At 42.3% G+C, this 23,488-nt stretch overlaps 1 protein-coding gene and 1 non-coding gene across 3 annotated transcripts in view; one reads left to right on the top strand and one right to left on the bottom strand.

The window, feature by feature from the left end:
- Positions 1 to 23,488, top strand: part of LOC126419105 (protein vestigial-like) — a 535,228-nt gene that overhangs the window by 480,392 nt on the left and 31,348 nt on the right. The window lies entirely within an intron of this gene.
- LOC126420172 (U6 spliceosomal RNA) lies at positions 20,225 to 20,331 on the bottom strand. The gene has a single exon (XR_007576036.1). It is a non-coding gene; the product is annotated as a U6 spliceosomal RNA (small nuclear RNA).

Below are 23,488 nucleotides of genomic sequence, written 5' to 3'. Positions count from 1 at the left end.
GACGCGAGCTAGTGCTCGGTCTCGAGTTCATCGGGACGTTAAAACCACAAAACTCCTTTCCTCCATTCCTTTTCAGAACACTTGTTTGAAACGTGTGCACGAAGCGAAATTGCAGATGAATGCCAGGATGGTTATCTTTGTGATAACGTCCGGGGATCGAGCTGCCACACCAAAGTCGACAACAGGCATCGATATCAAACGTTAGCGATGGCTCGCTGCAATCCGCAAAAAGCAATGGGAGACACTCCAGAAGACACGCCCCCCCTCTCTGTATAGTAGCGTCCTCATGCTGAGATCAGTATAATGTCTAGCGTGCAAGAGCTCTGCCTCAGTTCGAGACCTCAGCTACAACAGTCAGCGTCATCGTGTAGGACACTGATAGTTGTCAAATTTTGAGATGAACTTGTACTTCAGTAGAGGTTTAATATTGTACCTCAAGTAATAGTTTGTAATTAGAGCATCAGGTGATGCTTTTCCAGTCATTGACAGTTGTGAATTACCCAGTACTTCTGTGGCAAAATAGTGTCTCAAAGTTAAGTAAATCTTTTATTCATTTATGTAGTAAAGTGACCTAATACTTCATGTGTTATAGTTAGATGAGCATTCTATCAGAACAATCAAAGACCCCCTCAGTTAGAGTCGGAAGAAAGTAGTTTCGTCTGGTCATATCAAACTTTGTTTCCCACTTCGAGTTCTGCACGAATTTAAGCTACATACCAATCGGATTTCGCAAAGGTTTTACTTTAATACATAGTCAGTGGCAACGTCAATAACACTTAGCCACGATGCCGCCGGTGGAAACAGCAGAGCCTTGCGCATAATGCCGTAAAAAGCTCGATTGTGTTTAGTGTAGCACATCCTTGAATGGCGAGTTTCTAATATAATGACAGCCACGTGAGGCATGTTCATGAAACATATACTTGGTTGCATGTGGCCAAGATGCAATCTTGGGCTGGCAAACTGTTATCATTTTAGTACTTTTAAGATTTCAGCCCAGTCAGCAATCGTGATAATCTAATATATAAGAAACTATCAGCTTCGATTGCGGTAATGAAACCAACCTTTACCTAGGTTTCAGCCCAAGTAATTGAGCTTTCTGCAGAAGATGAACCTGATTCTGTAATATGTCTACGAGGGCGTGGTCCAGAAATAAAACTCAGCCTGAATACGCGTAGTCACATTTTAAAAACGCAAGTCTTGGTGGTGACTTAGTACCTATATACCGCATTTTCAAAATGTGACTACGCGTATTCAGGCTGTTTTAGTTTTATTTCTGGACCGTGCCCTCGTAGACATATTATAGAATCAGGTTTATCTTCTGAAGAAGGCTCAATTACATGGGCTGAAACCTAGGTAAAGGTTGGTTGCATTACCGCAATCGAGGCTGATAGTTTCTTATGTTATCATTTTAGCCTCAGTTGCAGCTGTGGCTTCCAAGAGTTCTACTTGCTATAGATATCCTGCGGTCCATAGCCATCACTATTACCAACACAGATCACCGTGGTTGCTGTCACTATCAGATGTGTCCATAAATGCGTTTCCTTCGTCATAAAACTCCGACAAGCCTGAATAACCGACATCAAAAACTGTTTATTTCAACAACCTCAAAAATTCACCTTGTGAAAACCAGTAATTTTTCGACGTTTGCAATGCCGTGCAGTCCAACTGGCTGACGGTATGAGATCCATTTGAGCGAAAAATTTATGCCCATGTTATATGATAAAGCAAGTCTCACTGTTCATACCAAAATATAAACAGCAGCAAGATTTATAATGGATATAGAGCGACGTTGAAATTTGATGAAAATTGGTTGGTTGGTTGATTGGATTGGGGAAGGAGACCAGACAGCGTGGTCATCGGTCTCATCGGATTAGGGAAGGATGGGGAAGGAAGTCGGCCGTGCCCGTTCAGAGGAACCATCCCGGTATTTGCCTGAAGTGATTTAGGGAAATCACGGAAAACCTAAATCAGGACGGCCGGACGCGGGATTGAACCGTCGTCCTCCCGAATGCGAGTCCAGTGACTAACCACTGCGCCACCTCGCTCGGTGAAAATTGGTCATAGAAACTTTGTGAAAGGTGAAGTTGCAAGAATACGAAACGCTGAACAACATATTGTATTTGAATTCTTCTACACTGACGTCAGCTCATTCAGTAAGTAGAAATTAATGCAAAGTACTGCAGTATATATTGTACTAAGCAGAATGAAAGAATGTCCACCGGCGGCATCATCGCAGTCAGTGTGTTTAACAAGCCTTTGGTGACGCTACCTTCAAAAACAATACATAATCGTCTAGGATGTGTCAACACAAGACTGAAGTACTGTACACGGTTTATCTACATCTACATTTACACTCCGCGAGCGGAGGATACTTTGCATTTCACTCTCACTTCTCCGCTTTCCTTGTCCAGTCGCGAAAGGTTCGCGGGAAGAATAACTTCGTATGAGCTCAATTCTGTCCGACTTTCAGCTTCACGGTCTCTTCACGAGAGATTCCTAAGAAATATATTGGCTAACACTTCTAGAAACGTACGCTCTCGGAACCCTAACAGCGAACCACAGTATAATGCAGAAAGCCTCTCTTGCAGCGTGTGCAAGTTGTCTCAACATCTCTGTATCGCTTTTGCGCTTACTAAAGGAAGCTCTGACAAAACGCATTGCTCTTCCTTGGATTGTCTCTTTCTCGTTCTTCAGTTCTATCTGGCACGGTCGAGACAGAGTTTTGTAAGCTACCTCTTTCGCTGATGGACTAAACTTCCCGATAATTATTTCGATCAATCTCGGTCTGCCATCTGCCTTACCTGGGATTAATTTTATGTGTTTTTTTTTTCACTTTAAAACGCTCCGTATGCGTATTCCCAGGCATTTAATTGATGTGAACGCTTCCAATGATTCTTCTGCTACCATTTAATCGTATAATGATGTGGATTTCTACCCATTTTTTGCACAGTACCTTACATTTGCTCATGTTAATAGGCAACTGCCAATCGCTGCATCAAACATCGATTCTCTGCATGTCTTCCTGCATTTTGCTGCAATTTCCTAGCGTTGCGACTTTTCTTTAAACAGAATCATCATCTGCGTAAAGCCTCCTTCCGACGTTATCCACCATGTCATTTATACATGTTTTGAAACATAATAGTCTTAGAACAGTCCCTTTACGTACACCCTAAGTTACGTACGAAATTTCTCTCCGGAGTGAATGACATTTTGTGTTGGGTTTGCTACAAGCTCTTCATTCCAATCGCACATCTGCCCTGATATTAATACGCTCGTAATTTACTAATTAGGTAGCACAGTGGAGCTGTTTCAAACACCTTCCGGAATCAAGGAGCAGGGCACCAACCTAAAGCACCGATACACTCGTGAACGAACTAAGTGATCTAGGTTTCACGCTATCGTTGTTTTGTGATCCCATTTTGATTCACAAAGGGGAGATTTTCGGTCTCCAGGTATGTCATAATACGCAGGCTAAAGCATGTTCAAAAATTCTACTCCAGAACGACGTCAGAGAAATAGGCTTACAGGTTTGCGTATCTGTTCGACGATTCTTCTTGAAAACGGAGATGACATGTTTTTTTTCCAGTTCTTAGGAACGCTTTGCTCCTCCAGCGGCCTACGGTATCCTGCTACTAGAAGAGGAGAAAGTTCTTTCGCATACTCTATGTAAAATCGTACTGATATCCCGTCAGGTCCGCTGGCCTTTTCTCTGTTGAGCGATTTCAAGTGCTTTTCTATCCTACGGTGTCTTGTTTCTATATCTGCCACATTGACTTTCGTGCGGCGATTTAGAGGAGGATCTACATTGCTATGTATGAGTTTCTATTAATGCAGGTACTGGCAAACCTGTCTGACCTATGTTGCAACAGGATGGTGTGCCCGGAAATCACAAAGAATGCACAAAGAAAAGTTTCACAGCAGGTGACATCCTCAATGGAAGCAATCTATCACGCTGTAGAGAAACGTAGGAGCAACCGGGTTAGTCAAGCCACATTATCGACAAAAAATTGTTCATGCAGTAGGATTTAGGGCCGTGATGTTGGATCGTTGGAGAGGAGGTTTATCAACAATCTGCCGTGAACTTGGCCGTAAAGCGTGCACCTGAAAAAATACACTGTGGACAACACAGCTGATGCATCATTTACAACTTCATCGTAAACTGTGTTGCCTGCCCTCGTTACTGAGCAGACGATGGGACTGACTGACAGACGGAGGTCACGGGTTTAATTCGCGGTTCTGCTATATTTTTTTTCTTCTTGCTTGGTGAACTGAAATTGTTATGCAGTCAGTCTAGTGAGGCCAATTAAGGAGCTACTTGAATGAAAAGTAGCGGCTCCAAGTTCTGCAAACCTGACAATGGCTTGGGGGAGCGGTATGCTTCCTGCATGCCCCTCCATTCTGCATTTAAATGACGTCATTTGGCAGAGGATGACACGGCGCCCGCTCAGCATCGCGTGGCTCTCTGTCGAGACGTTATTCAGTCCAGGGGTTAGTTCAGTTAGTAGATTATTACAGCTAGCTGGAATGGTGAAAACACGTACATCATACTCTTCTGCGGTCATCAGCGAAGACTGTCTATCAGTTCATGTACTGAAATTGAAAAAGATCAACCAGTACGGAATGATTTAAAGTGAAACGGCCACGTAAAACTAATCGCAGGTAGGGCATTAGGACGTTATGTGGGACAACCATTTTGAATCGTGCACATTGCCTGATGTTCATTCCAAACATGCTACAACTATTGCTGGAGACTATACCTCTTGTCGTTCGCGAGCGTTATTTCTACACGAAAATACATCATCGTACTTCGATACTAACATCGGTGAACGTCTAATCAACAGACATCTTCATCACTGGAATGGAAGGTTTTATCAAACGGCCAGCGCTATTGCCGCATCCCCCTCCTATGACTTGTTCCGTGTGGGATTACATAAAATCGACGGTGTATGCCACTCCAGTATAAAGTGGAGAGAAACTGTGTCTTACTTGCATCTGTCATTTATTATACAGCAACAGAACACAGGAGTATTTGAGAGACTGAGACATAATTTTAAAAGGGATTTTAATCTACGATGTGTGATCAGAAATTAATTGGAATTTTTTTTTCTTGAATAATATTTATTTGCTCATCAACATCAACTTTGTTCCTTTTAAAGTAATACCCCTCAGATATAATACACTTACGGCAGCGTTTTTTCTGATCTTGTAAGCACTTCTGGAACTCATTTTTCGTTATGGTGTTCACCTCCTTCAGTGATAACGTTTTTTTGTTACTAATGCTGGCAAAACGACGTCTTTTCGTGGTTCTCTTCGGCGTCGGGAATAAAAAGAAGTCGTAGGGAGCCATGTTCGGCGAGTACGGTGGCTAACGCAACACAACGGCTTTGTTTTTTGCCAAAAAATCGGGAACAAGCGCTGAGGTGTGAGCGGGAGCATTATTGTGAAGCAGTTTCCACGAGTGGTGTTGCCACGATTCTGGTCGTTTTCTTCGAATTGATTCACGCAAAGGCGCACACTACCAGGTAATATTCGTTATTGACCGTACTACAATAAGGCAGAAACTCATGGTGCACTAGCCCATTTTTATCGAAAAAACACTGAGAAGATCCTTCACTTCGAACTTGTCGAATTTTTTTGTCTTAGCCCTTCAGGCAGTTTTCACTGGGACTTTTCGGCCTTTGTTTTCGACATCTGACCCGTATATCGATGTTTCATCACATTTTGTAACCTTCTTTAGAAGTTAGGATCGTTGTCGATTTCGTTCAACAATTCCTGTGCGATGTCTGCGCGATGTCCTTTTTGGTCGAAATTCAACAATTTCCGAATAAACATTACTGCTATAGGCTTCACGCCCAAAATATCCGAAAAAGTTGCTTAGCATGGCCCAAAGAGTATGCCGACGACATCAGCAACCTCTCTGACGATAATTCGCGGTTTTCCAGATCCATTTTCTTTACTTCTTCCGCATTGTGTCGTCAGTAATTTATATACTTGGATCTTCAACGTATTCTCTACCCACTTTGAAACTTTTATAACACTCGTAAACTTTTGTTTTACTCATAGTAGATTCGCCAAAAGCCGCAGTCAACATTCTGAAAGCGGTGCTGCACTTGATTCGACTTTACACGCAAAATTTAATGCGAATTCCTTGCTCCATCTTTTTCGAAAGCAAAAATTCACCGAATAATGGAAAACTCGTAGCCGGTCGCTGTGGCCGAGCAGTTCTAGGCGCTTCAGTCCGGAACCGCGCTGCTGCTACGGCTGCAGGTTCGAATCCTGTGCCGGCCGAGGTGGCCGAGCGGTTCTAGGCGCTACAGACTGGAACCACGTGACCGCAACGGTGGCAGTTTCGAATCCTGCCTCGGGCATGGATGTGTGTGATATTCTGAGGTTAGTTAGGTTTAAGTAGTTCCAAGTTCTAGGGGACTGATGACCTCAGAAGTTAAGTCCCATAGTGCTCAGAGCCATTTTTTTCGAATCCTGCCTCGGGCATGGATGTGTGTGATGTCCTTAGGTTAGTTAGGTTTAAGTAGTTCTAACCCTAAGGGGCTGATGACCTCAGATGTTAAGTCCCATAGTGCTTGGAGCAATTTTTTGGAAAACACGTGGAATTTTGCGACTGTCCACAATAAAATAAATATTCAAAACATTTTAAAATTCAAACATACATCAGGAACATGTGTAGGAACAAGAAAAAAATATTTTGAAAATCGGATGTATAAAGCCAACGAAATTAAAAAATTTGCGTTCCTCTTTGATCACACCTGATATGTATTGAGACCGGCAGTCATTTTCAAACTATTGCTATGGGCAGAAGGGGTTGTCAAAAAGTGTAACTCGTTTAGGTCAACAAGAAACTAAATATTCTTCCCTTTACCTCAAAGCACTCATTTTATGGTGTTCTACAAACCTAACCCGGTTAGAACATCGTGAAGTAGCAATTACAGTCATAATCTGTGCAATTATGACTATAATGACTAAATACTTCACGGTGTTCTAACCTGGTCAGGTTTGTATTCAGTCTCAAGCTTTCGACGACTTCCTCATTCGCCATTGTTACAAGATTTCAGTAGGCAGGTAGGTGCTTTATTTAGTCGGCCGAATTGTGTCATGGAGACATCACATGTTAAAAGAGATTATGTCGATAACTATGACTGCTGCACACTGTTAGCGAGGCTGACATAGTTTGATAGTGCATGTCTCAGCTGATTTCTCTGTTGCTTTTCAGTATCAGATGGCAGTTGTCATGGACTAAAAAGCGTGCAACAACTGCCTCCGTTAAAGTTGCTGTTACAGATTCTGATTTCAGCGGCCTCAGTCGGTAGATGCTTGGGATAATAGTTTCGTTTTATCAAACAGAATCTGCTGTTGGCGAACGTGAACAAACTTACTATTAGGTCTGATGAAATAGAGGCGTTATCCCATGCATGTACCTACTGATATTCCGTCACCAAAGACGCCGTTGAAATTAAAATGTGTAATAACAGCTTTAAGAGGGACAGTGGCTACACCATTAGCGGCGCATAAAACGGGCCCTTGTGAGTGCTCAGACATCCACTATCGAAAGGTATCAGCACCGCCAACAGTCATAGTCATCAACCTAACCTCTGGTAGCATATGGAAGCTCCACGACTTCTTGAGGTCTCCATGACACAATTCGGGCAGCTAAATAAAATAACTAACGCCCTACTGAAATCTCCCGACGCTGAGGACGTAGGAAATCGTCGGAAGCTTGAAAGTGAATATCAATCTGACGCTGCAAGATCTCTGCAAAGCACTTATTTAAGAACGTCGCCGCGAAAAACTACGTCGTCATACGACTGCAGTGAGTTGAACTATTGGACTATATTGAAACATTCGTCAGACAATGGGAGTACGGTTCACTCAAACGATACAAGGCTTAAGATAGATTACGAACACACAAGTTCTTCGTCACTTAAAGTCTATGAACGCTTGTATAGTCTGACAGACCACTGGTCTCATAAACTCTGATGATTAATTTTTTGTAAAAAATTAATGCAGTCTCGTTCTCACACATGGCGACTTCTTTTCCTGGCACCTTTTAAAATCAAATCTCATTAACAGAATAACTTTTCTCACAGTTTTCTTGCTTACTTTTAAGCCTGGTTCTGAGCGACAAAAATTGCAGTTATTTTTCGTAAAGTCGGTACTTCTGAACACATTTATCCATCAATAGTAACACTGCACAATTGCTGTGTTGGTCACTAAATAAGAAGCCACCAGCTGATAAACTAATGATTTTATTTGGCGCGCTTCGGGTAGAACCCGCCCTCAAGTGTCTGCAAACCAGAAAATGTTACAAAGTATATTCAAGAATATGAAACTACAAGTGTCGTCGGAGCTAAACAACTGAATTACACACCATGAACATCTTGTTGATCTGATATATAAAGACGGTATGTGACAAATGAAGCTGTCATGACAGACTAACGGACTGGCTACAACGCGATAACCAGGAAGACAGCTTAAGCTACCAGAGGACAGTGATAAATACGAAAGTAGTGCCCCGTAGCGACAAAAGCTGAACTTTTTTCCTTTTCCATAAGAAATGTAGAACACAGAATTAAAATTTTACAAAAGTTTACAGAGTATGAATAACAAAATGAACAAAGAAGAGAATTTTGCAGTTACATAGAAAATATTATCGACAAAAGACGTTCATGTAAAATGACGGATAAACAGAATAAGAATTCCAGAACAGTTATATAAATTCAAACCTACATACAAAGTTACATAAATAAAACAAGTGAAGGAAAACAATTTAATAATTTTCAATAAAATAGAAATAGTCAAAGCAATCGTAAGATAGGACAATGACTCGCAAGATTAGTTGAGGGAGATCGTGCAGGTGAAATTCGTTAAAAGACAAAATAAATAATGTAGTAATAAAACACCACATGAACGCAAAGGGAAATAGTGGCCGTATTATAAAATCCAAAACCAGTAAGCTAATCTGTAACAACAACCAATTCGGTAAATGAGCATTAATTATAATATTAATGTCAAGGATGCCGGGGACTCAAATCCTCAAGAAATACATGTAGCAAAGGGGTAAGTGTGGGAAACAGCTGTATGGAAGAAAAGATAAAAAGAATGGAATTATTCTTGCGGGTATGGTTGATACTACAGTCCTAGTATTTCACGGAGTATTTTAAAGAACCACTTGCGACCAGAACAGAGCTGTTTGTTCAAAATTAAAAATGGGTTGCGCGATTGGTGTATAAAGATTTCTAATTCCTGTAATATATCCATCTCACGCCCTTTTGCCTCAACACGGAGTATCTGCAGTCCTTTATCTACGAGTAACATAAGGTGCCCCTCCTATGATAAATGGCAACCAAGTGCAGAACTATTTTTATAAGAGTGTTCACGAAATCTAGTGAGAAAGTTCCTGACAGTTTGACCCAAGTGAATCGAATCAGAGGAGCCACATTTAATTTTATAGACTTCTGAGCTGTTGTATTTATCACGGTTGTCATCAATAGAATTACCCGACAAAACACACAATTTCTTCCGCGTACGAAATTTAGCCTGTAAGTTCACATTCCTCAAAGCACGTGCAATAGTCTCACTGTATGGTCCTGAATAAGAGACAGAAACATAAAGTGGTTTTTCTGAGACAACTTGGTGCATTTTGTTTGTAGATAATTAAATTCCACCCCGCACGCGAACGATTTACTCAACTTGAGCATTTTGCTTAAACGTTCCATTACCTTTTCTGTTAGCACTGTCATTCCTTTCTATTTCTCACTGTCAGTCAATTTAATGACGTTACCAGCAAGCCGCCGCGTCTGCTCAGACGTTTACACTGCGAGGTAGCAACGAGCGCTGATTTAGCTAGAACGTGGTTGCACTCAGTCACACGACCGGGCTGGTTCTCTGTACGGCCGGTTTTACGGTTCCCTTTGTCGAGTAAAACATCTGTCCAGAGCTTATGTTGTCCTGGGTTAGAATGCACATCCCACTCGAGCTGAGCGTCGTGTGCAGGGACATGCCATATCGATCGCGCCGGCTCCCTCTCGCGTATGGGGAAATACTGTGTGCTGGGTTGCCGGGTGTTCAGGGGAAAGCCTTCTCGCGGAGATTGCGAGAGTTAGCCTAGTGTGTTCACTAACGTATTAGCCAGTCAATAAATAGTGTAGTTAGTTCTTCATCTACCTTAGGTCGACCGTCTGTGACACGGGAAGCTGTGAAGATAAGAAGACGGATCACACTAGGTGAGTGGCTGTGAAGAAGCTCTCAAGATCTGCCAGAACAGAGCAATAACAAATACCACGAAGGTCTGGCTTGTTGAAACACTCGTGTCTCCCGTCTTCTGTTATGGTTACAATAGATGAACCCTTAAAGCCAAAGACAAACAGCGGTTCCAAGCGTTTGAGCTTCCGTGCTGGCGCAGGATATTGCCCATAAAATGGACTGAAAGAACAATAAATGTGTCCATTATTGAGCAGTTCAGTGTCTCCAGGTGTCTTCTTCTCGAGTCAACCAAAAAATTCTTCAGGTCTTTGGCCATATTGTGAGAAGATATGGAGAAAACTTAGAGAAAATACCATAATCACCCATCTTCCGTCCGAACACCTGTTACTTTTTAATTTTAGTTCGTCGGTTTCCCTGGGCCTGCAGTCTTTTGTGAGAGTTGGGTCACGGCCGCTATGATATTCTTGACGGAAATCATTTTTCCTTAGTAGGCCGTTTTACTTAACAACTTTGTTTTATTATTAGCTAATTTCGTATACTTGAGCTGCATCACAGTAAATGAATTTGTAATGATTATAGCATCACATGTTCAACACATCTGTGTGGAGGAAGCAACTGTGACAACGTTCCTAATAAGAGTTTCGCGCTATCACGGAAGGTACTGGAACAATTATCTTAGAAGCGAAATCAATGCGTAAAAAGGAATAAATTGCGATAATTTTGTGAATTTTGTTAATGTGGAATCATGTATCTAACGATCAGTAGAAAGAAGTAGCGGAAAATCTTATACAGGGTGATCAGAAACAACCTGAAAAGCTTGTAACGTAGTTGCAGGGTACGTTGTACCGACAATACTTGTTAAGAATCCGATACTTTGCGCCGTTTCCGAGTTATTAAGTACTGAAGTTAGACAATCATGTCATTGCGCGCGCAACTTATCTTCACTTAAATGCAGTGATACTCTTGCCACTTGTTCAAATGCTCATAACGTGTTAAAACGTGCCTTTTTCGGAAGAGATATATTTAAGCTAGATGAGAAAAAGCTAAGCTTTTTCACTTTGTGGAAACCAAACGAAGAAGTAGTTCGGCGACACTGTCCTTGGCAGGGTGCTTGAATTTGCGCACACGTCGACCCGATTAACTAATTTCAATGCTAAATAACTCTGAAACGGCGCAACTTATCGAATTTTTTTCTGAACAGTTATTTTTTAGCACAACCTCCCTTGCAACACCTTTACAAGTTATTCAGACTGGTTCTGACCACCATGTATAGGTTCCTAGACAGATATTACATGGATCTTGTAATAGAAAAACTTCGCGCTCTGAATATCCGGCGTCGTGCTGCGATTTTTACGGTGTGAAAATGACAGATCGGCTATGGCTGAGGCGAGCTTTCACCACGGAGGGCGCTCACAGCAGCGTACAGACTTGTAGCAGAAGCGCATGCGCTCTAGCAACGCATGCGCAGTGACAACTGACTACACCACGCATGCACCAGCAGGGTCTCAAATGGAATTCTCTTGTGCTATGCTGCAGTACCACTCTACATGTGGCTTTGTTAGAGCTTTCAATCACCGCACTATCTAGCAACTTCTGATGGTACTATCTACATAATATAGATTTTAATCCTAAAAATAAATGTGAAACACATACTGTGTCTTATGGAGTAGAGCTCATAGTAGAGCTCGTATGTAAACACAGCATTTAATAAATAAATAATCGCAATGATGATTCAATGTAACTAGAGCTTTAGCTTGTCCCGCAGTCTACTGACATCTGTTGATACTATCTCCAGGTCTTGCCACTGTTATTTATTCTGCTATCGCAGTTACTGTCAGTTTTGTATGTTTCTTTTATTACACATTCAGATCTCAAGTAATTTCTTTTCTCTTTTCACCTGAATGCTACCAGGCCGTTTTAAAGCTGGTCAAAAACTGCTAACTTCTTTACACATCATTGTAATGTGTGAACAGGTATCCTCATTTGTGTCTCACTTAGTGATTTATTATAGTCAATTACAAGAAAAGAAGACATTGTGTTACGTTGAGAGTAGAGTAATATTTTTGAATGGCAATTTTTTTCGCTTTTGATTTTTAGCATTACATAAAAAATCATCACAAATGCTTATGTAGGGTAACCGTAAATACTGCACGAGAACTTCCTAGGTAAATTAGTTCAAATGCAAAAGGAGGTTGTATGGTGGTAGGATTTCTTACCATTCGAACCCACGTTTCACGAAACTGTCAAATTTCAAGCGGAACCATAGTTTACTCCTGTGGTAATTTTTTATACCCACGATTGTTTTCTGTCACGCTGGATGAATCAAATGTCACGTGAATGTTCGAACAGCACTCGATACTCTGTCGAAGTTTGCGGTGTGTTGAAAATCTCGAGCTTGTTCGGCCGTGAGTATCGTTTGCCCATCCCCAACTTTCGCCAGTATTCACCTGAAAAAGGCCCAAAGACTCTGCGCCGATGTATCGTGGCACCAAATTATTGACATCCTGCAGTTCTCACACAATTTCATGGAACAATGACCAAGCTGATAAATAAATTCACTACATTACATATGTAAACCCCAATCGATAGGGTCTAAAAATGGAATAAAATACATCAAGACTAAGAGGCTTATGACTCATTAACGGAACAGTGTAGGCAGTTCCAGCTATCTTTAAATACAAAATTTCTTTCTCTGCTTTGGTCGTGGCGTACAAATTACTGCAAACTTAATTTATGTTGGCGAAATTAACGAAAGCAAATCAGTTTGCACATACATTTTAAAAATTTACATTTTGTTTGCAGCCTATTATGACAAACAATGACATCAACTCTTCATCGATAAAATACTCTTGTTTTCTTTTTAACAAAGACAACAGTTACATATAACATAAACTTCAGTTCATCATTAATATACTCTAAGTCTTTACAACAGTCTGCCAACGATGGGGTAACTTTTAGATTGCGTGACTGTAGAAATAACGTGTTCTTCTGTGGAAGAACTCGTTGAGCCATGTTCGGAGCGCATTTTCATCTGGAAAGGAAACTCCTTGAAGGTTATTCGACAGACAACGGAAAGGGTGGAAATCTGAGGATGAAAGATCAGACGAATAAAGTGGGTGCGAAATGACTTCCCAATCCTGTCAGTCTAGTGGAATGGGGGCGAGCGATGTCGTGGAGTAGAATAATTAAAAAAAAAAATGGTTCAAATGGCTATGAGCACTATGGGATTTAACATCCGAGGTCATCAGTCCCCTAGAACTTAGAACTACTTAAACCTAACTAATCTAAGGACATCTCACACATCCATGCCCGAGGCAGGATTCGAACCTGCGACCGTAGCAGTCGCGTGGTTCCGTACTGAAACGCCTAGAACCGCTCGGCCACCGCCGCCGGCTGGAGTAAAATCATTCCACACTGTCTCCCTGGTCGTTGTTCTTGGATTGCGTCTGCAAGACGTGTAATTTGTTGGCAGTAAATGTCAGCAGTGACGGTTACACCTCGGGGAATCAATTCGTAGTACACCACGCCGTCACTGTTTCGCCAGATCCATAACATTATCTTTTGCGGATGTGTCATGACTTTGTACGGATAGTTGCAGCTTTATTTGGACACAACCATTCCTTTCTTTTCCTTATTTTAGCATAGAGATACCATTTCTCGTCACCAGTAACGATACAGGATAAGAATGATCGGTGTTGTTCACGAGCCAGTTGATGATGAGCAAGCAGAGATGCACATATGGCCATCTGCTGATTTTTGTGATTTTGGCTTAGAGCATGCGGTATCCGTACAACCGATTTTTGAACCTTCCCACTGCATGCAATGATCACAATTCATCTCATTTGCTAGTTCTCCAGTCCACTGACGTGGATCATTATGAATTAATGCGTTTAAACGATCTCCATCAAACCCCGAAAGTCTCTCTGAACGTGGACAGCCACTAGTGTCAAAACGATCCTCCTTAAAACGAGTACACTATTTTCTTGTCACACTTTGTACAGTGACATTATTCCCACACATGACCCTAATGTTTCTGGTTGCCTCCGCTGCTGTCGTCCCCTCTGCTGAACTCAAACAGAAGAATATGTCGGAAATGTTCCGATTTCTCCACTTGACACTACATTTTCTAGCGTGCACCGCTCTATTCACTATCCCCGTGCCACAAAATGACAGTATGTAAACGCACATAGCAACAGTGAACTACAAACAAAAATGACAATCGATAAATAAACCCATAGGAGCCGGAATGCTAACATGATAAACAGAAGTCCGTAAAGTCACGCTATGATTTCAGAAAGTTAACTGGGAAACTATTGTGCTACAATTCTTCTCTACTTGGCAGACCATCAAGTTCTGCCCATGTACGGGTCAACACTGCAGCATCGGCAGTTCTTGCTATCTGTCCCACACGAATCAGTGGAGCGTGTCACTGACTGGTGTTGTGCACACGTTATCCTTGACGTAACCCCATAAAAAGAAGTCTAATGCCGTGACATCGGGAGAGCATATGGCCTTGCGATAGGACTGTCAGCATCCGCTCATCTCCTGGCTAATGTGTCAGTCATCACACCCCGCAGATTCAAACTCCAACGTGGAAGTGTAACAACATCATGTAAGATGATAGCCGGCTGCAGCACTTCGATCTGTGGTAGGAGGAACTGTTGGAGCATGTCCGGGTAAACATTTTCCGTTATGGTTTTCTCTGCGAAGAAAAATGGGCCCTGTCGTGCATTAGGAGAAACCATACATTAAGCCTGGGGTTATCACGGATAAACTCACGTGTGTTCTGCGGGTCTTCTGAACCCCAAATCATAATGTTCCTATGATTAAATTATCCAGAAGTGGGATACGTTCCATCATCTGAAAACATGCACATTTTTCAGGCAGTCATTTTCAGCATGCTTGGAGGCCAGTATAGAACACACGAAATAGCTTCCACAATAAAACTCTCTCGAAATATGACAGAAAATCCAAATATACCTTGGTCGTATGTAAAGTACAACAGCGGCAGGAGATCATAAATACATTCACTGCGTGATATGAATGGTTATATTACCGATGACAATATCACTAAAGCTGAGTTATTATACTCAATTTTCCGAAATTCTTGTACCAAAGAATACGAAATTCGAATCGAGAAAAACTGTCAACATGAGTAACATAGAAGTAGATATTCTTGGTGTAGCGAAGCAGCTTAAACTACTTATTAAAGGCAAATCTTCCGGTCCAGATAACATACCTGGAGGGCTACTTTCAGAGTACGCCAATACAACAGCCCCGTACTAAACAATCATATACAATCGCTCGCTCAACGAAAGATCCTTACCAAGACACCGGAAAGTTGCACAGGCCACGCCAGTATTTGAGAAAGGAAACAGAAGTAATCCACCGAATTACAGACCAGTATTACTAACATCGACAGTGCAATTCTGGAACATATACTGTATTCGAACTCTGTGGATTACCCCGATGGTAACGGTCCATTGAAACACAGTCATCACGGATTCATTCTTGTGAAATACTAGATCTTTATTCGCATGAAGTAATGACTTTTGTGGACATGGGATCTCAAACTGATTCCAATTCCAGATTTCCAGAAGGCTTTTGACACAGGTCTTCACAAGAGACTTCTAAGGAAATTCCATGCCTATGGAGAATCGCTTCAGTTGTACAACTGGATTCGTGATTTCCTGTCAGAAAGGTACAGTACGTAGCAATCGATGGAAAATCATCGAGTCAAACAGAAGTGATATCTGGCGTTCCTCAAGAAAGTGTTGTAGGCCTTTTGCTGATCCTAACCTACATACACGGTTTATGGGACAATCTGAGCAGCACTCTTATATTCTTCGCAGATGATACAGTCATTTGCCATCTTGTAACGTCATCGGAAGGTCAAAAGCAAATATGAAAAGTGGCAATTGTCTCTCAATAAGAAAAATTTGAGATAATGCCCGACGTACAAAAATAGATCCTTTAAATTTCGGTTACACTATAAATCACACAAATTTAAAGGCTGTCATTTTGACTAAATATCTAGTAATTACAATTATGAACAACTTAAATTGGAAATATCACATAGATAATGTTTTGGGGAAGGCAAACCAAACATTTTGTTGGCAGAATTCTTAGAAGATGCGACAGGTCTACTAAACCGACTGCCTACACTACGCTTGTTCGTCTTCTACTGGAGTATTGCTGTGCCGTATGGGATCCTTGCCAGATATGATTGATGGAGGAGATCGAAAAAGTTCAAAGAAGGACAGCTCGTTTTGCTTTATCGCAAATTATGGGAGTGAATGCCACGGATATGTTAAGCGTGTTTAGATGGCACTTATTATAACAAAGGCGTTTTTCATTGCAGCGAGATCTTTTCACGAAATTTCAACCACCAGCTTTCTGCTCTAAATGTGAAAATATTTTACTGTCGCCAACCTACATAGAGAGAAATGATAAATGTAGTAAAATAAGAGAAATCAGAGCTTGTACAGAAAAATTTAAGTGTTCACTTTTCCCAAGCGCTGTTAGAGTGTGGCGATATTTCTTGGAACATTTGCACTTTGAACACAGAAATCCGTAACAGCTTATGTAACATTGTTTGGACAGTTGACCTAACTACCTGCAGTTCACGTAATAACGACGAATTGAAATCTGGGGGGTGAGTTGAATGCAAGATGCACTCTGTCGACACGCGCTTGAGGCACAGGGTACGTTCACTTAGTGGAAGGACCCTTTAAAGTTTTTTAACGACTTCATATTCTTCTTTTTGCCGGTGGTGTCCTTCTATACCGGCGTCGATAATTCCACAGTACCTCTGCCGCAGATTTGGATTTTACGTACTAGATGAGACATTGCGCCTTCTGCTCACCTGTCGCCATATTAATGCGTTCCAAGTCAAATTTGCAACAAAAGACGAAGGAAAGAAATACCTGAGAGCTGCTGAACGTTGTACAACAAACTAGGATGCTCTAATAATTTCCAAGTTACGACTTTTTGAAGTGATAGCACGACTTTGTGCAGTAGATACCCTGTACGTCTTTGTCGACCGCCGCCACTGGTATCACAAGCACCATCACAACATCACAACACGAAAAAATCTTATTGTTAACGCAGTGCACTCTACATTGAAGAAACTAGTGGTACGAAACTGAGTGAACATTTTTTTTAAATTATAAAAAGATCATAGCTTGTTACATGTGAATCAGTGTCTCGAAGCTGCAGCGACAGCAAGTGGTTTATCATTCAGAGGGCGTCCGACAGAAAGGAAGAAAGAAGAAGAAAGGGGGAAAAAATGACGACCGCTTCGTCTAAAATATTGTGTAATAGTCAGGGAAAAACTTGCTTAACAACGTTTATAATTATTGTGTAGTTTATGACGTCTCATTGTGTTGTTTAGCCAGTAAATCACTAGCAGACTCTATAATACCAATTCGGAGTAAAAAACTCTTGGCAATGTAGGGAATTTTAGTTTCCTGTTTTCTTAACGTCAATAAGACAAATCCACGAGGAATTTTTATTGCCGAGTTGTACGGCTATGATACACGAAAGGCTAGAGCCTTCTTGGAAATATAGCCGACGAGAGTGGAGCTCACAGCCAACGACAAATGAGTAGAATTAATCGAAGTATCGGTAGAGAATACAGGAGCAAAGCTAGTAGGTTCAGTGAATACTGAATTGTGAGGTCGGCGCTATAAAATTAGAAATCTGAGCAAAATCCTTTGGCTTAAGGATATGACTGAGGTAATAATTACCAACTTGACGATTCAGAAATACAACATCTTCAGTTTGTGCGTTCTAACAGAAACAACTTTACAGCAAGTGTTGCAAAGACAGAAAAAAGAAAAAATTTTGCCGTGACTAAAAGCAACAAAAATAGTTACCCAAGGCAAAAGCTAATATTAATAGTCGAAAGATCAAGCATGACACCACGTAATCAACAAGAACCACATTATAATGCCACGGCGACAGGGAGTAGACAGAATTAGACAAATGGTTAATCTGCACACAAGAAAGTTGCAATATGTATAATGGGAACTAAATGTAAATTTGTATCTAAAAATATTACCTGAGTAGTTGACATAAATTATGGGGAACAAAACTGTACAAAAGCACAGATGGTACACCAGCGGAGGGAAGATAATGGCGTACGAATACGTTTCTACAACGTCGCATCCCCCTTGAAAAAAGCCACTCGTCAATTTTTTCTGATATCCTGAGAGTGTGCACTTGTTGAAAACGCAATGACTAGCATTATTTTCTTTCTTTCATGTCGAGCGACTAAGCCCACATTTCCAAAATATAATATCGACTATTGGTGCAGCAAGAGGAATGAATATTAACAGTGCGTGCAACACAGCAGTTCCAGTAATTAAAGTGACCAACTATGTAAGAGAAGCTATGGAGAGACGAGGAGCGACTACTGCAACATTTATTTATGGTTGAAAATCGCGTTGTATTGTACATAACTGTACCAATACATTTTTGTTAAAGACGTTCGATGTATTTTATGAATCTGTTCATCTTCGAGTCCCGAAAGGTATTTAAATATGCACCGCACATTTCAATGCCCAAAGAAACTTTTTTGTATTTTCTCGCTCGCTACGTGCAAACTATTTATCGTATAGAAAAAAATTAACAGGATTTTTTATAAAAAATTTAATGTAGTTAAATTTTATACTCAGATATTCGTTAGAGGCCGTAGTTTTCTAATTATTCAAGAAAAAACCTACAAAAGTGACCTTCAAACGCATCCCGGTTACGATACTCAGCACACGCTGGGCAGGATTCCTGGTATTTTGTTCATGGCTCTACCTCTCACAAAAATTTGCGACGGCACGAATTATTTCCCACATTCCACCATATTGGTCTTTATAGACTGTCCATATTATAGCGTTGTAAAATTTTAGAAATTGTAAAATTGTAAAATTGGCATTTGTGTAAATTTTACCTAACAATTTTTTAAATTTTAACAACATGAAATAAACAATTACATCGTTGTATTCTTTAAGCTCCATTACTACGAAACTGGTGTGCTTGTAAGGATTGAATTTGGGTCGAATTGTCAATGTTATTTGCCTTAGCGCAATGTTCATAAAAACCATTTTTCTTTCATTACCCCCACGCAAACGTTTAAATTAATAATGTTAACGAAGTAGCCGACTATACTGGTAGCTAATAGCCTGAACAATACAAACAGAAACGGTAGAATATCGGGAATATTTCGTGTAGTTGGAAATTTTTGTGCGGCAGCAGGAGGGAGTACCACGAACAACATATTAGAAATCCTGCATAGCGAGAGGTGAGTGTGGGGTTGGGGGTGCGTTTGAAAGTCACTTTTGTACTTTTCTCTTGAGTAATTCGAAAACCGTGGTCCCCGGCGAGGAAGTATCTCAGTACAAAATTTAACTACTATAAATTTTCTACAAAAGAATCCTCTACATTTTTTCTCTAGGGCTAGCCGTTTGCGCATAGTGACCGAGAGAATATGAAAATCTAGCGATTTGTGTTGGAAGGCTAAATATAACATTCTGGGTTGCATAAAACAACATCGGTAGGGGCAGGTGAATCACCCATTATGTTTTAGATATATATGTACCACGCTGCTGGCAGTATGGCTCAACGAGCCAAAGAGATGAAACGAAAGAAAAAAAAAGTGGGCGGAAGACCACTGATATCATTTAATATCAACCTAAACCAGACTGCCATAGACGTCTACTGCATATATTTACTCCGTTACAAGGCTCTTTCGTTGAATTAAAGCCGCTACTTAATGCTGTAGTGGCAAAGATGTAAAATACATAAACTGCAGCCACCTTTCGAACTGACTTACGCAGATAATTATAGGGATTCCTACAACTTAACATGGACTCCAAACCACAGTACAACTCGGCATATGTTTTTCAATAAGAAGGGTTTACAGAGGTGAAAGAAGTGATACATAACACATATAAAATCCTAGGACTGACCTGGTATCTAACAATATTCCTTTGGACTGGTAGTTCGCCAGTTTGCCACTGTGAAACACTTCACGATTTTGGGTGTCATCCTTGCATAGGGGCCATGCTAATCTTGTCTGTATCGATCCAATTTTAGTACATGTACCGCCAAAGCAAGTACATCATTGACCCCTCGAGCTGCACATATATTATAACGGAACTGAAAAACCGCAGAATGACTCAAACTGTGCAAATGGCTCTGAGCACTATGGGACTTAACATCTTAGGTAATCAGGCCTCTAGAACTTAGAACTACTCAAACCTAACTAACCTAAGAACATCACACACATCTATGCCCGAGGCAGTATTCGAACCTGCGACCGTAGCGGTCGCGCGGTTCCAGAGTGTAGCGCGTAGAACCGTGCGGCCACTGCGGCCGGCAGAATGACTCGTCTAAGTTTTTTCTCAATTACTGCAGTCGCAAATCTGTATTGCAAAATGCAGCTGGACTAAATACCAGGATGGTATGAAGCACGCCACCGGAGGAGAGAACGTTTGTTACACAGTAACACAAGGTTCAAAACGATCTCCGTCGGCGCGACTCTACAGAACCGAACCACTGTACAATAACTGACCACATCGGCAAATGTTTTGGACTGCGACTTTTCACCTACAGGAAATACAGCTGCAAAGAACTGCCGCCGGATCTTTTACGTTTCCTTTCACCGTAGCGGGAGCAGCGAGGCGAGCGTATCCCGACGCCAATTTCCGATAATTTGTTTCCTCGATACAAGCGGAGCAAAGAACGGCGGCGGCGCCCGCCCCGCCCCCCCCCCCCCCTCTCTCTCTCTCTCTCTCTCTCTCTCTCTCTCTCTCTCTCTCTCTCTCTTTCAAAGGAAGCCGCACGCATTCCGCCGCCTGTAGTGAGCCCCCGCTGGAATTTCACGAGCGCAGAGCTGAAGCTGGCAGATAAAGTGCGCGCCGCGCTTGGCTCCCTTTATTAATTTCGAAGCGCCCGCTATCAGGAACAGCACTCTGCCCTCGGACAGCGCGCGACCTTTAAAGGGTTCCGCTCCTAGCTGTCCACCGCTTGTGGCGTCTTAACAGGCGATAACAGCGGATCTGTCGCCGGCACAATTACTGAGAAAGTAGCGGCCACTGCCGTGTCGTCAGAGTGCGACTGACTGAGCTTAGGTGGGCGCTTTTGCACTGGTATGCAAAACTCGAGGAAGAAAGTAACTTCCGCATGACGTGTCACTGACAAGTAACATAACTCGATGCGGCTTGGACAGTACATAGAACGAATTGCTAGAGTAGAGTACAGAAGGTAACTGGATGGTGTACGCAACGAGACGAACTTAAGCGGCAGTTTTATTCATTGGGTTGATTTGGTAGAAGAGACCAAACAGAGAGGTCATCGGTCTCATTAGATTAGGGAAGGATGGGGAAGGAAGCTGGCCGTGCCCTTTCAAAGGAATCATCCCAGCATTTGCCTGAAGCGATTTAGGGAAATCACGGAAAACCAAAATCAGGATGGCCGGACACTTTTATTCATTGATAATAATTACACTGAAGTAACCGCGATTTATGATGTTCCACTGGGCATTAATAAAGGCAGGCCGGCAGGAGTGGCCGAGCGGTTCTAGGCGCTACAGTCTGGAACCGCGCGCCCGCTACGGTCGCAGGTTCGTATTCCTGCCTCGGGCATGGATGTGTGTGAAGTCCTTAGGTTAGTTAGGTTTAAGTAGTTCTAAGTTCTAGGGGACTGATGACCTCAGCAGTTAAGTCCCATAGTGCTCAGAGCCATTTGAACCATTTTGAATAAAGGCAGGACATGATTCTTATTAGGGTGTGCTACCACGGGAATGCATGCTCTGGGACGTGTTCCTATGCTGACCATAATGGTGACAAGAAATTTCTGTGGAAGGGTGTTCCACCCCTCCATCAGTGCCGTTAGCAACTGCTGGATGCTCGGCAGTGCACGTGCGCGTGCCGCAATACCTCGCCCCAATGTATCCCACACCTGCCCGATGGGATTAAAGTCATGTGAACGGGCAGGCCAGTCCATTCGCCGAATATTCTTTCGTTCGAAGAGCTCCTCCACATGCGCTTTTCGATGCGGCCGCCGGTTGTCTGCCATAGAAATGAAGCCCGGACCGAATGCACCTCTGAATGGACCCACATGGGGAAGGAGTACTGTTACAATAACTCTAACCGGTGAGTGTGCCGTGTGCAGAGATTTGGAGGCTAGAACGCCCACGAAACACCATAACGCCAAATCCGCCATTTGAGGGCACGTACAGAATCCCTACTCAGACTGAATCTGTTCTCATACTAGGATAGCCCGCGGTCCCACTCCTCGTTGGTCCAGTCCCAATTCTCTTCGCACCATCGCAAACGGTGCCTTCGGGTGGAGGTACCACTACTATGCAGACGCCGAGCCACCGTGGATCGTGAGGTAGCGTGCCTCGCAGTCCTGTGAAATGTTGCTGCATCTGCAGCCATTGTTTAAAGTTGATCCCCTCTTGCCTGTTACACAATGTAGTGGTCATCCACTGCTGTAGTTGACAGTGATCGACCAGCTCTGCTCATTCGGGCAGCAAAGCCTGTGTTTCGGATCGCTCAACGTGCTCGCGAAAGAATGCTGTGAGTAATACGAAACTCCTGGGCTCCGCTCGTCACACCTTGTTTTTCCTTCAGCTACCCGATAATTCTTTACTGTTGAAGTCCACCAAATGTCTTCGGTCCGTGTTGCAATGCAGAGCACCGCAGTAGTGCGGTGTAACTGCTCGCTGATTGACACAAACTGACTTTTCCCATTTCTTCAACTGTCTCCTGTAGCGGGACCAGCCCCATTTGATCTCTGTATGTCCATCTTTTAGCGATGGTCGCGGGACTCGACTGTTCAATTTAGGATGCCAAATTAAACATCTTGCAGCCGTCAAATTTCAACCTTATTTTATTAGGCAACCAGTTTCGGCGCTTTATTACGCCATCTTCAGGCCCCTGACCGACATGTAGGAATACTCTACCTCGCTTGAGATTGAACAGTCGGCGGGTGATGCTTGAAGTGGTCGCTGTAGCAAGTAGATATCTACTTGCTGGCCCCTGCTTGGATCACAAGCGAGGTAGATTATTCCTATACGTCGGTCAGGGGCCTGAAGATGGTGTAATACAGCGCAGAAACTGGTTGCCTGATAAAATAAGGTCGAAAACTGACGGCTGAAAGGTGTTTAATTTGACATCCTCAGCCCCATATGATGCTATAATCACGCTCACCTCACACCATGTGACGTCCAGCTTTCTGTGCACGACTGGGAGACCTCTGATAACGTCAT

The sequence above is a fragment of the Schistocerca serialis genome, chromosome 9 (genome assembly GCF_023864345.2).
Source record: "Schistocerca serialis cubense isolate TAMUIC-IGC-003099 chromosome 9, iqSchSeri2.2, whole genome shotgun sequence".
Classification (NCBI taxonomy): Eukaryota; Metazoa; Arthropoda; class Insecta; order Orthoptera; family Acrididae; genus Schistocerca; species Schistocerca serialis.
Note: the sequence above shows the minus strand (reverse complement) of the source record. Positions and strands in the feature narration are given on the sequence as shown.